Raw genomic sequence first — 11,294 nt, 5'->3', positions numbered from 1 at the left:
TAAGAAAAACAAACTACACATGAGACCAGGATGTCTCTATCTAGCCATGCTGGAGAGTATGGCTAGCGGTGTATAACTACAAACAGGATTGCATGACCTGTCCCTAACCTTAAATAACGATCAAATAGCTCACATGCTTCTTTCTGGCATGACCATCTAGTGATACGCTGGGAGGGACAGATTTCTCAGGCCTGCACCAGTGGAATGCTATGTATGGAAACACTGCATTATTTTCCTAATGGAAGTGAGGAGGGCCTGGAAAGTTTCCATAAGGGACAATAGGCAATCCCATGACCACACCCTCTGGTTCATGGATTAGCCCTAAGAGTGGTGGGTTACACAACATAACACTTTACAACACAGCAGAACACTACAATGTATAACACAACAGCATACATTATCATCCCGCCACATACTACTATATAAAATAACACAAGTTAAAGTGCTGCTTTTTGACTTGTCACACTGGATTCTTGGAAGATTAGCCCTATTGTTGGCTAAAAGAGAATCACACTTCCTAGCCCCTAGTGTGTGACAGACAGCAAAGAGCACCTCAGTGATAATAGAACAAGGAACTACTATAAGGTGTACAACGCATTCCTGTACCAGCTGTAAAACACACCTGAGAGCACGATAACTAAGACGCTGGAAGGTGAGGTCAAAAGGTGTGTGTGTGTATTGGTTCTTCTTGTGGGGATCTAAAATCCCCCACAAGGACAGTAAAACAAGGAAAAGTCTACCTTATGGGGACATTTCGCATGTCCCCATGAGGACAACGGCTATTTTAAGCTTAGGAGTTAGGTTTGGGTTAGTGGTTAGGTTTGGGTAAGGGGTTAGTTGTTAGGTTTAGGAGTTAGCTTTGGGTAAGGGGTTAGTGGTTAGGGATAGGAGTTAGGTTTAGGGTTTGGGTAAGGGGTTAGTGGTTAGGTTTAGTAGTTAGGTTTGGGTAAGGGGTTAGTGGTTAGGGATAGGGTTTGGGTAAGTGGTTAGGTTTAGGGTTATGGGTTAAGGTTTATGGTTAGGGAAAATATGATTTTGAATGAAAATGAATTTTAGGTCCCCACGAGCATAGAAAACATAACGTGTGTGTGTGTGATAGGGAAGCTGTGTCAGAGGTAGCAGATGTGCAGGATGGGAGGGGTCATTCTCCGTGGTTGTGATATTACTGTGGGTTAGGGTTTGGCTCACATCCTCATGTCAGTAGGAACAGTTAGGGTCTATGAGGTACCATGTCCTTTTTTGCTGTAACAGAGTCACAGCAATGTATTACTTTATATTTCAAGGAAATAATGGTTATGCATGTATGTGATACCTGAACCAAACTGCATGGAAATGCCTTTTACACCTGGACATGAACAGGGCTTTCAGCGAGTGCAACAGCACTATGTGATGTGGCCTTTCTCTTTCCCTTGTGTCCCCCAACCATTTTAGTGTCTGTACCTAATCAAGCATCTACCTCCATTATCTCTCCCCTCCCTCTCTCTCATTCCCTCTCTCTCTGACCTTACAAGGAAATGCAGGCAGCGTTGATGTCATAGAATGAAGAATGTTGCAGGAATCCAGAGAGAGTGAGACAGGGAGAAACAGAGAGGAAAGACAGGGGCTACTGCCTCACAGCAGTTTCTGAACATACAGAATGAGAAAGAGAGAGGTGGTGTTTACATAGTAATATACACATCCTGAGAGAAAGTCCAACGAGAAAGAACTTGTTTGGAAGGATGGTGTCATTCCTTTTCCATGGAGTGGGGGAGGAGAGAGAGAGAGGAGGCGAGAGAGCTAGGGAGAGAGAGAGAGAGAGGGGGATCTAACAGCTGTAGGGGAACTGAGAGAGGGGGGTAGAGGAAAGTTAACAAGCACACTTTCTTTCTGTGTCGGTTTGGATCTACAGCTAGGGAAAAGGAGAAGGAAGAGATACTGTAGGGGAGGGTAATAGTTTGCTCTCCCAACTGCACACATAGGTAAGAACAGATGTTACACTGATTATGAGTTATTAAATATTTTGTAGCCTTATCATTTCAGTCTAAGCAATGCTATAATCAGATTATGTGATATAAAGTTTTGGTGCATTGCAGAGTTTCAACAGTTAAGAAGATGTATGAAAGAACAATAGCAAAGTGCCTGGTATGATTATTACTCATCTACCGGGGCGGGTGTTCCGCTTTTTAGTCCACTGAGCAGTCCTTGTGCAAGGGGCGCATTTACACTTTTACAGCTTTTGATAGATTCCCGCTCGCTCACGACAAAGAAAAATTCAGAGGCTGTAACCGGAAGTACAGTTTAGGAGGAATAGTTAGCTGGCTGATTAGCCAGACAGAAATCTCACATTCCTTTAAAAATAGACTAGGAAAGGGTGATGGCAACATCCATTTAGGGTACAGATAGACCTGCCGTTGAAGAATAAATAGAAAGGGGTCGGTTGATAACGATAAACCGTGTCATCGAAGTAGAGAGGCGAGGAAGTAACGTTAGCCCTCTACAACCTCTGGCTCGCTACCAACTGTAGGGAGGCTGCTAGCCAGCAAAAATATAGGTGAGTGGACAAACTAACTAGCCAGCATGTCTAGACAGATTGCGCTTTTATATGTAGCTATTATATACATTTGCCGTTTTGAAGTTATTTCAACACTGGGTTGTATGCAGGTGAATGCTAGACCAGGGCTAGCAATACGGATTGACACACACTGCAATTCTCTTGAATCAGGGTTAGATAGACTTTACCTAGCTATGACTACATGGATGATTCATTGATGATCTTCGGATATTTTGTATATTATGTGTTCTTAGCTGTCTTGAGCTTAGCAGACCTACCATAGCTAATCATTTACATGCTAAAAGGTGGGTGGGGCGCTAATGCAATACAGTGGATCATGGTTATCCATCAAGTTCCTACCAGCTGTTATTTCATCCAAAATGGGATTCCATAGTTTCACAAGATGGTTGTTCTCAAGCAAACCCACTGACTAAAATGTAAAGAGAGAATATAGATTTAAAACTGAGTGCTGTGGTAGTTTTCCAGCCCCATAGACAAAAGTGCAATTAAAGGGGAACCCCCCCATTAGTCCACTGTTTTCATTAGTCCAAATGTTATGCATGTCAGCAGTCAAGTGTTCAAGATATCGGACTTTCAAGAAGCAAAGTGTCACTGGCCAAATCAAATGTTATTCATCACATGCTTCATAAACAGCAGCTGTAGACTGACAGTGAAATGGGTGATTAACATTTGTGTAACATTCCTACAGGAATCTGTTCCAAAAACGTTGTAAAGTACAAGGTTGCCAACAAACAACGCATAAAAAGTAGCATGATCAATTAACCTACTGCCGAATAGGCATCAACTCACCACGCGTGTCTGTGCTGAAACTCAGGGACAACGATGGAGCTTTAGCAACTGTAGGGTAGTCAATAGATGGCCATGCTAGAGAGGACAACACTGGCGTCAGAGCTGATGAGCTAGTAGGGAAGTATTTTTGTTGTTGATTTAGGGCTAGGCCCTAGCCCTAAATCAACAACAAAAATACTTCCCTACTAGAAAAAGGGAGACCAACAACACTGTTCCCACTGAAATGGTGAGTTTTTCTGCTGTGTTGTGAAAAAAATGCATATGGAAAGTTTGGAAGTGCGTCTTTTAATTAAGAGCAATGCGCATTTACGCACAGCAGCGGTACAGTAGCTTAATTAACACGCCGCACATCGCTCTTAATTTAAATTTAAATTTTCAGCTGATATTTAATACAGCCTATGTCTGTGTGCTTGGCAACGATACACGTGTACTGTTTGCGCGTGAAGGCGAGGGCGTCCGTGGCGAGTTTGTAGAGCGCGCGGTCAGGACAATCCATCCATGATTTTGCGGAGTTTAACACAAGTAGATATTATTGAGCTTGAGTATTTCGTTGTGTAATAATATGTTTTGAATGTTGAAAGTGATTCCATTTTTCAATAAATGTTGATTTCTTTAACTTTGCACCTTCGATTGAAACTTATTAAAAACAGACGCAATCTTGATAAATCACATTTGCGTATGTTATTTTAATCTATTTACATTTCCTCCTCCCAGTATCTCCGAAATAGTATGTAAATGCCATATCTTGCATATTCCTTGAGACAAATTTATTAACTGATAAGGGCTATTTTTCACATTTGAAAGACAGTTAATAAATTGGGTTGTAGTGTTCTTACTGTGATATGAGGTTTGCACACACTACATTTAATGCTTTAGTATATCCGGCCCAAACACTCCCTCCAAATGCTCATGGCCCGGCCCCTCTGTCAAATTCTAGAACCCATTGTGGCCCGCGAGTCAAAAAGTTTGCCCACCTCTGGGCTAGGGTCATGGTAACGATAGGGTTAGGTGTTAAAGGGCCAAGATTGTGTGTGTGTGGTGGTGGGGTGGTTGATACAGTTATATATCGGGATATTATTTTTGGCAATGTATCGTTTTAACTATCGCGATTTTATCAAATAATATTTTTTCCTTCATAGCTTGTACTTTAAATAAGGAGCCAATTTGTTTTCAGCACTTTTATTTCCATGACTGATCAAAACTTGTTTTCTCATGACTCTCTCTTGTCCTCCTGCAGCAGATGTATGGTGAGCAGCATGTTTGGCACATTGAGTCGCAATAAAATCACAGTATCGCATCGTGATACATATAGAATCGTGCGAATCGCAATACATATAGTATCGCCACCTAATTATTGTGATAATATCGTATCGTGACGTCCCTGGCAATTCTCAGCCCTAGTTCAAGAGTGGCTTTCAGAATCAAGTGCTTCTGCTTGTTTTATACTCCTCATCTGGACTCCAAAGCGATCGCCCCCAAGCAGCGTGTTGGCTTGTCACTAGTGTTCTTATTGGTCTGGCACAGTATCTATTGTTGGTGTTGTTTCTCTCAGGTGAACACTTACAGACGAACAGCCAGTGGTAAAACAACAGTGTACTGTAAGTGTTTAGTGTTATAGTCCCATCCATCCGCATCCAACACAGAAAGATGCTTCAATCGATGTCTGGGCCTTGATACCATCTCAAATATCATCTCCTCTACCAAATGAATTGTCTTCTAATCCTCCTTTGTAGACCGACGACCAATCGACCATGTGGAAATCATAACGTACTCGATAAGCTAAGAGCTATTATTTACAGTAGACAGTTTGCATGAGTTTAGCGCTCTCTCTGCACACATGATGTCGCCTCACAGCCAAGCTCTAAAACCAGTTAAGATGATGAAATACAGGCCGTGGTGATGTCATCCAACTGAAATGAGAGGAGGGAGCTTTGGGGGGGGGGGGTGTTGAGGTAGGAGTGATTTAGGGAGTGAAAGGGGGAGCAGATTGGAGACGAAGGGAAAGGAAAAAGCAGACCATGGTGTTGATGATGTCATTCAACTGAAGTGCCAAACGTTCTCACCATGGTTCTCATCATCTCTGGATCCAATTTCACAATGGTTTACTTTAGTTAGGCTTAGGGGACTGTCCGGGAGGAGCCTGCAGCTGACCTCACCATATAAAACCATTAGCCAGGTCTACAGCCACATGGAATCTGTGGGGAATGTTTTTTGTCAATGCCTTTTGACTGCTGGCTGAGTAGTGAATTAAATAATACATCATAAAAAATCACTTGACTTATGTAGGATGATGTTTACAGCGGTATTTGTTTTTTTAATTCCTCAAATCGGGTGGTCTATTTCCAGGGGCACCATGAGGAACGTTTGCCCCTAGCATGTTTCAGTCCCGTGACCATCTCATGCATTATCCCCAGGGCTTTTCTACAGTAGGCTAATATAATGAGACACTTTTAAATGAGCACTAGAACCAATAAGCCTAGCTCTCTGCCTCCACTTAGTGTAGAGCGCTGGCTCTCTAGAAAGATAGAAAGCCTTTAGATCAAAGCCTCGTAACATTTCCCTCACAACTGAACAGTCTGCTGGTATCCAATGCACTGGCCCTCATTAGCAGAGGTTTCAACAGGGTTCTATTGGCCAAGGAGAGCAGGTTTCTGTCTGACTGAGGATATTACAGGGGAGGTCTGCTCTGCTTGTTGCAGGCTCTTTCATCACAGAGAGGAGCCAATGCTTTGTCAGTGGAGCGTTGGACTCTTACTAGGTTGGACTTTTACAGACAGTTTCCAAGACTGCTTTGTGTGGTCTTGGAAATATAAGACAGCTAGCTAGCCTACAGGCTGGAGCAAGCTGTGCTAGGGTGGGCAACCAGATTGGTTGATGTCCCCTTTGGTCATTTGCCTTTAATATTTCACCCTGCTCTTCTCTGCATTATTTAACAGTAAATCCATTTTGAAAATAGAAAAGTTTTTAACAGTTTGTGGCTTTTTGTTGCTCACTTTGAAGGGGCTTGTGAGTGCAAATATGATATCTTCTCTCTTTGGCTTCCTGTCAGCATTTTAACTGTTAATGTATGAAGTTATGAGTGAAATGTTGAAACCGCTGTGTTTTACAGAGGATCCTAACAAACAAAGTAAGCTTACTTACGCTGTTTTTTTCTTCATACTGTGTTGAGGCCTGAGTCAGCATTTCAGGAATACTTTATCTTGTCAGAACTTGTGTCAAGGCCCCCAAGTCACAGCTACATGCAATGTGGAAACCTCAATTTCAAACTGAAACTATTTAAGAAATGTGTCTTAAGGTAACTGTCAAGTTTAAATCTCACTTTTCAAAGTTCATATTATGTTAACTCGTCCTGTACTCGTATTTGCGACCAAAGCATGAATTGGAGAAAAAACAGTTTAAAAAACCTACCAACCAACTTGTATCACACAGACCCTTTAAAAAGGTGCCTGCTATTTACTCCTAGAACATGATGTCATGTTGGCTGATTGGCTGAGCTTGAGAGTCGGCCGTCTACTTGCCTTAATATTTTTAATGAACCGTATACACCACCCACACCATTCTGTCCTTGGGGTACACCCACACCATTCTGTCCTTGGGATACACCCACACCATTCTGTCCTTGGGGTACATCCACACCATTCTGTCCTTGGGGTACACCCACACCATTCTGTCCTTGGGGTACACCCACACCATTCTGTCGCTGGGGTACACCCACACCATTCTGTCCTTGGGGTACACCCACACCATTCTGTCCTTGGGGTACACCCACACCATTCTGTCGCTGGGGTACACCCATACCATTCTGTCGCTGGGGTACACCCATACCATTCTGTCCTTGGGGTACACCCATACCATTCTGTCCTTGGGGTACACCCATACCATTCTGTCGCTGGGGTACACCCATACCATTCTGTCGCTGGGGTACACCCATACCATTCTGTCCTTGGGGTACACCCATACCATTCTGTCCTTGGGGTACACCCATACCATTCTGTCGCTGGGGTACACCCATACCATTCTGTCGCTGGGGTACACCCACACCATTCTGTCCTTGGGGTACACCCACACCATTCTGTCCTTGGGGTACACCCACACCATTCTGTCCTTGGGGTACACCCACACCATTCTGTCCTTGGGGTACACCCACACCATTCTGTCGCTGGGGTACACCCATACCATTCCAACACAGAAAAGCTGCTTTTTAACCTACTTAATACAAATTAAATAACTTTCACTCATATAATTAATTATAGGTCATATTTCACAGAAATCTGGTAACCCTGGGAAGGAAGTTACGTAAAGTTTCTCATGAAACTGACATGGCGTAACATAGTCAAGCCTGGGTGGTAAATGATTCCCTGTCTAAAGGCTGATTCTGATCATAGAGAAAGAAATGAGTCACCCGCATCACAAACCCACATCGGAGCATGTACAAGGCTAGTTCTGGGGCATTGCTTTTTCTTCCAAAACAAACAAGGCCTGAGGAAACCCATTTATATTATCACTATGGCAATGGTTCTGAAATATGTTGTTGCTCTTACAAAAGCATTTCACATGATGGACAAAAGCATGTTTCTAGACATTTTAATTTTACCTTTATTTAACCAGGCAAGTCAGTTAAGAACACATTCTTATTTTCAATGACGGCCTGGGAACAGTGGGTTAACTGCCTGTTCAGGGGCAGAACGACAGATTTGTACTTTGTCAGCTTGGGGGTTTGAACTCACAACCTTCCGGTTACTAGTCCAACGCTCTAACCACTAGGCTACCCTGCCGCCCCCCATTAGGCTTGTTAATGATCCAATGGTGAGACACTGACTAGGACCCATCAATGTCGTTATATACAGTGCATTCTAAAAGTATTCAGACACTTTGACTTTTTCCACATTTTGTTAAATTACAGCCTTATTCTAAAATGTATTTCATTGTTTTTTTCCCCCATCAATCTACACACAATATCCCATAATGACAACACTAAATCAGATTTTTATTTTAAATAAATTAGCAAACATTTCTAAAAATCAGTTATCACATTTACATAAGCATTCAGACCCTTAAGTCAGTACTTTGTTGAAGCAACTTTATCAGCAATTACAGCCTCGAGTCTTCTTGGGTATGACGCTACACACTTGGCACACCTATATTTGGAAAGTTTCTCCCATTCTTCTCTGCAGATCCTCTCAAGCTCTGTCAGGTTGGAGGGGAACGTCACTGCACAGCTATTTTCAGGCCTCTCCAGAGATGTTCGATCGGGTTCAAGTCCGGACTCTGGCTGGGACACTCAAGAACATTTAGAAACTTGTCCTGAAGCCACTCCTGCGTTGTCTTGGCTGTGTGCTTAGGGTCGTTGTCCTGTTGAAAGTTAAACCTCTGCCCCAGTCTGAGGTCCTGAGCGCTCTGGAGCAGGTTTTCATCAAGGATCTCTCTGTACTTTACTCTGTTCATCTTTCCCTCAATCCTGACTAGTCTCCCAGTCCCTGCCACTGAAATACATCCTCACAACATGAGGCAAGCATTCTTAACCATAGCGATGTTGCCAGGTTTCCTCCAGGCGTGACGCTTGGCATTCATGCCAAAGACTTCAATCTTGGTTTTATCAGAATAGAGAATCTTGTTTGTCATGGTCAGAGTCCTTTAGGTGCCTTTTGGCAAACTCCAAGAGGGCTGTCATGTGCCTTTTTACTGAGGAGTGGCTTCCATCTGGCCACTCTACCATAAAGGCCTGATTGGTGGAGTGTTGCAGAGATGTTTGTCCTTCTGATGGTTCTCCCTCCCTGACCAAGGCCCTTCTCCCCCAATTGCTCAGTTTGGCTGGGCGGCCAGCTCTAGGAAGAGTCTTGGTGGTTCCAAACTTCTTCTATTTAAGAATGATGGAGGCCACTGTTCTTGGGGACCTTCAATGCTGCAGAAATGTTTTGGTACCCTTCCCCTGATCTGTGCCTCGACTCAATCCTGTCTCGGAGCTCTATGGACAATTCCTTCGACCTCATGACTTGGTGTTTGCTCTGACATGCACTGTCAGCTGTGGGCCCTTATGTAGACAGGTGTGTGCCTTTCCAAATCATATCCAATCAACTGAATTTACCACAGGTGGACTGCAATCAAGTTGTAGAAACATCTTAAGGATGATCAATGGAAACAGGATACATCTGAGCTCAATTTGGAGTCTCATAGCAAACGGTGTGAATGCTTATTTACACAAGGTATGTCTTTAAAAAAAAAATATATATATATGCAAAAAAACAGTTTTCCTTTGTAATTATGGGGTACTGATTGGATTGATGAGGGGGGGGGGAATTATTTAATCAATTTTAGAATAAGGCTGTAACTTTTAGAATAAGGCTGTAACTTAACAAACTGTTGAACAAGGGAATCCGAATGCACTGTATACTCTGTAGGGCACGATAACAGCCTAGCGTCTAGCTGAAAGTATCGTTAAGACAGGTACTAAGAGAGAGGGCCCACGTCTCTGTTTAACCAGGGGTCACCTACAGGCCCACGTCTCTGTTTAACCAGGGGTCACCTACAGGCCCACGTCTCTGTTTAACCAGGGGTCACCTACAGGGCCCACGTCTCTGTTTAACCAGGGGTCACCTACAGGCCCACGTCTCTGTTTAACCAGGGGTCACCTACAGGCCCACGTCTCTGTTTAACCAGGGGTCACCTACAGGGCCCACGTCTCTGTTTAACCAGGGGTCACCTACAGGGCCCACGTCTCTGTTTAACCAGGGGTCACCTACAGGGCCCACGTCTCTGTTTAACCAGGGGTCACCTACAGGGCCCACGTCTCTGTTTAACCAGGGGTCACCTACAGGGCCCACGTCTCTGTTTAACCAGGGGTCACCTACAGGGCCCACGTCTCTGTTTAACCAGGGGTCACCTACAGGGCCCACGTCTCTGTTTAACCAGGGGTCACCTACAGGGCCCACGTCTCTGTTTAACCAGGGGTCACCTACAGGGCCCACGTCTCTGTTTAACCAGGGGTCACCTACAGGGCCCACGTCTCTGTTTAACCAGGGGTCACCTACAGGGCCCACGTCTCTGTTTAACCAGGGGTCACCTACAGGGCCCACGTCTCTGTTTAACCAGGGGTCACCTACAGGGCCCACGTCTCTGTTTAACCAGGGGTCACCTACAGGGCCCACGTCTCTGTTTAACCAGGGGTCACCTACAGGGCCACAGGCGTTTGGGGAATCTGAGATAGAGCCACTGTGGTAACGTCAGCATTTTTAACCACAAACACGTGAGGTAAATATTTGCGCTAACCCGTTGAATGACCCTCTCCTTGACGTAGCTCACATGAACATGTTATGGTGGTTTTACCTGTCTCAGGTCCGACCCGGTCAGCCCTATAGTAAACCATGCTGTAGTTCTCAACTGTTTTTATTACAATGAACGGTTTCATACTGAGAGTTGACCTTGAAGCAGCTGTAAGTGCTGCTATGGTTACGGTATGCCTCTCCTTACTGAGCCTAAGGAGTGGCTAGTGTGTATTTACAATCTGGGGTGAGGTACTGTATAAAGCAATCAAGATCTATCAGGTGTGTGTGTGTGTGTGTGTGTGTGTGTGTGTGTGTGTGTGTGTGTGTGTGTGTGTTTCTGTGCATGCATGCTTTGGATGTTCTCTCCTGTAGTTAGGCCACAGGGTTGTTAGATCCTTTGTTGATGTGTCCCCACTAATTCACCAAGGAGAAATATTCCCCTACTGTTTCAAAAGCTCTGTGTGCTCACCTCATAAGCCAATGCTCGATGGTTCATTTCTATATCAAAGGTTTATTTTATCTTCTCTGCTATCCTTTCTACAGCTGGCCTCCAGGTTTGCTAGACCTCCTCTGTAACACAGCCATCTCTTTAACAGTTGGCAGACTCCCTACCGCTCATTTGAGTTTGTGTTGATTTGGATGGATTGTGTTTGTCCTCTTCTAAACCGTTGTAATAAACCAATATGGTCATA

At 44.0% G+C, this 11,294-nt stretch overlaps 1 protein-coding gene across 3 annotated transcripts in view; it reads left to right on the top strand.

The window, feature by feature from the left end:
* The first annotated feature begins 1,768 nt into the window (after positions 1-1,768).
* LOC135520605 (zyxin-like) overlaps positions 1,769-11,294 on the top strand; it is a 32,416-nt gene continuing 22,890 nt past the window's right edge. Inside the window, exon 1 of one of the 3 annotated variants that reach the window (XM_064946275.1) lies at positions 1,769-1,958. The gene's annotated coding sequence lies outside the window, so the exon portion shown is untranslated. Of the gene's footprint in view, positions 1,959-1,991; positions 2,531-11,294 lie in introns of those variants that run through there. The other 2 variants (XM_064946273.1, XM_064946274.1) reach the window with 2 other exon arrangements.

Source organism: Oncorhynchus masou, chromosome 29 (assembly GCF_036934945.1).
Source record: "Oncorhynchus masou masou isolate Uvic2021 chromosome 29, UVic_Omas_1.1, whole genome shotgun sequence".
Lineage (NCBI taxonomy): Eukaryota > Metazoa > Chordata > Actinopteri > Salmoniformes > Salmonidae > Oncorhynchus > Oncorhynchus masou.
Note: the sequence above shows the minus strand (reverse complement) of the source record. Positions and strands in the feature narration are given on the sequence as shown.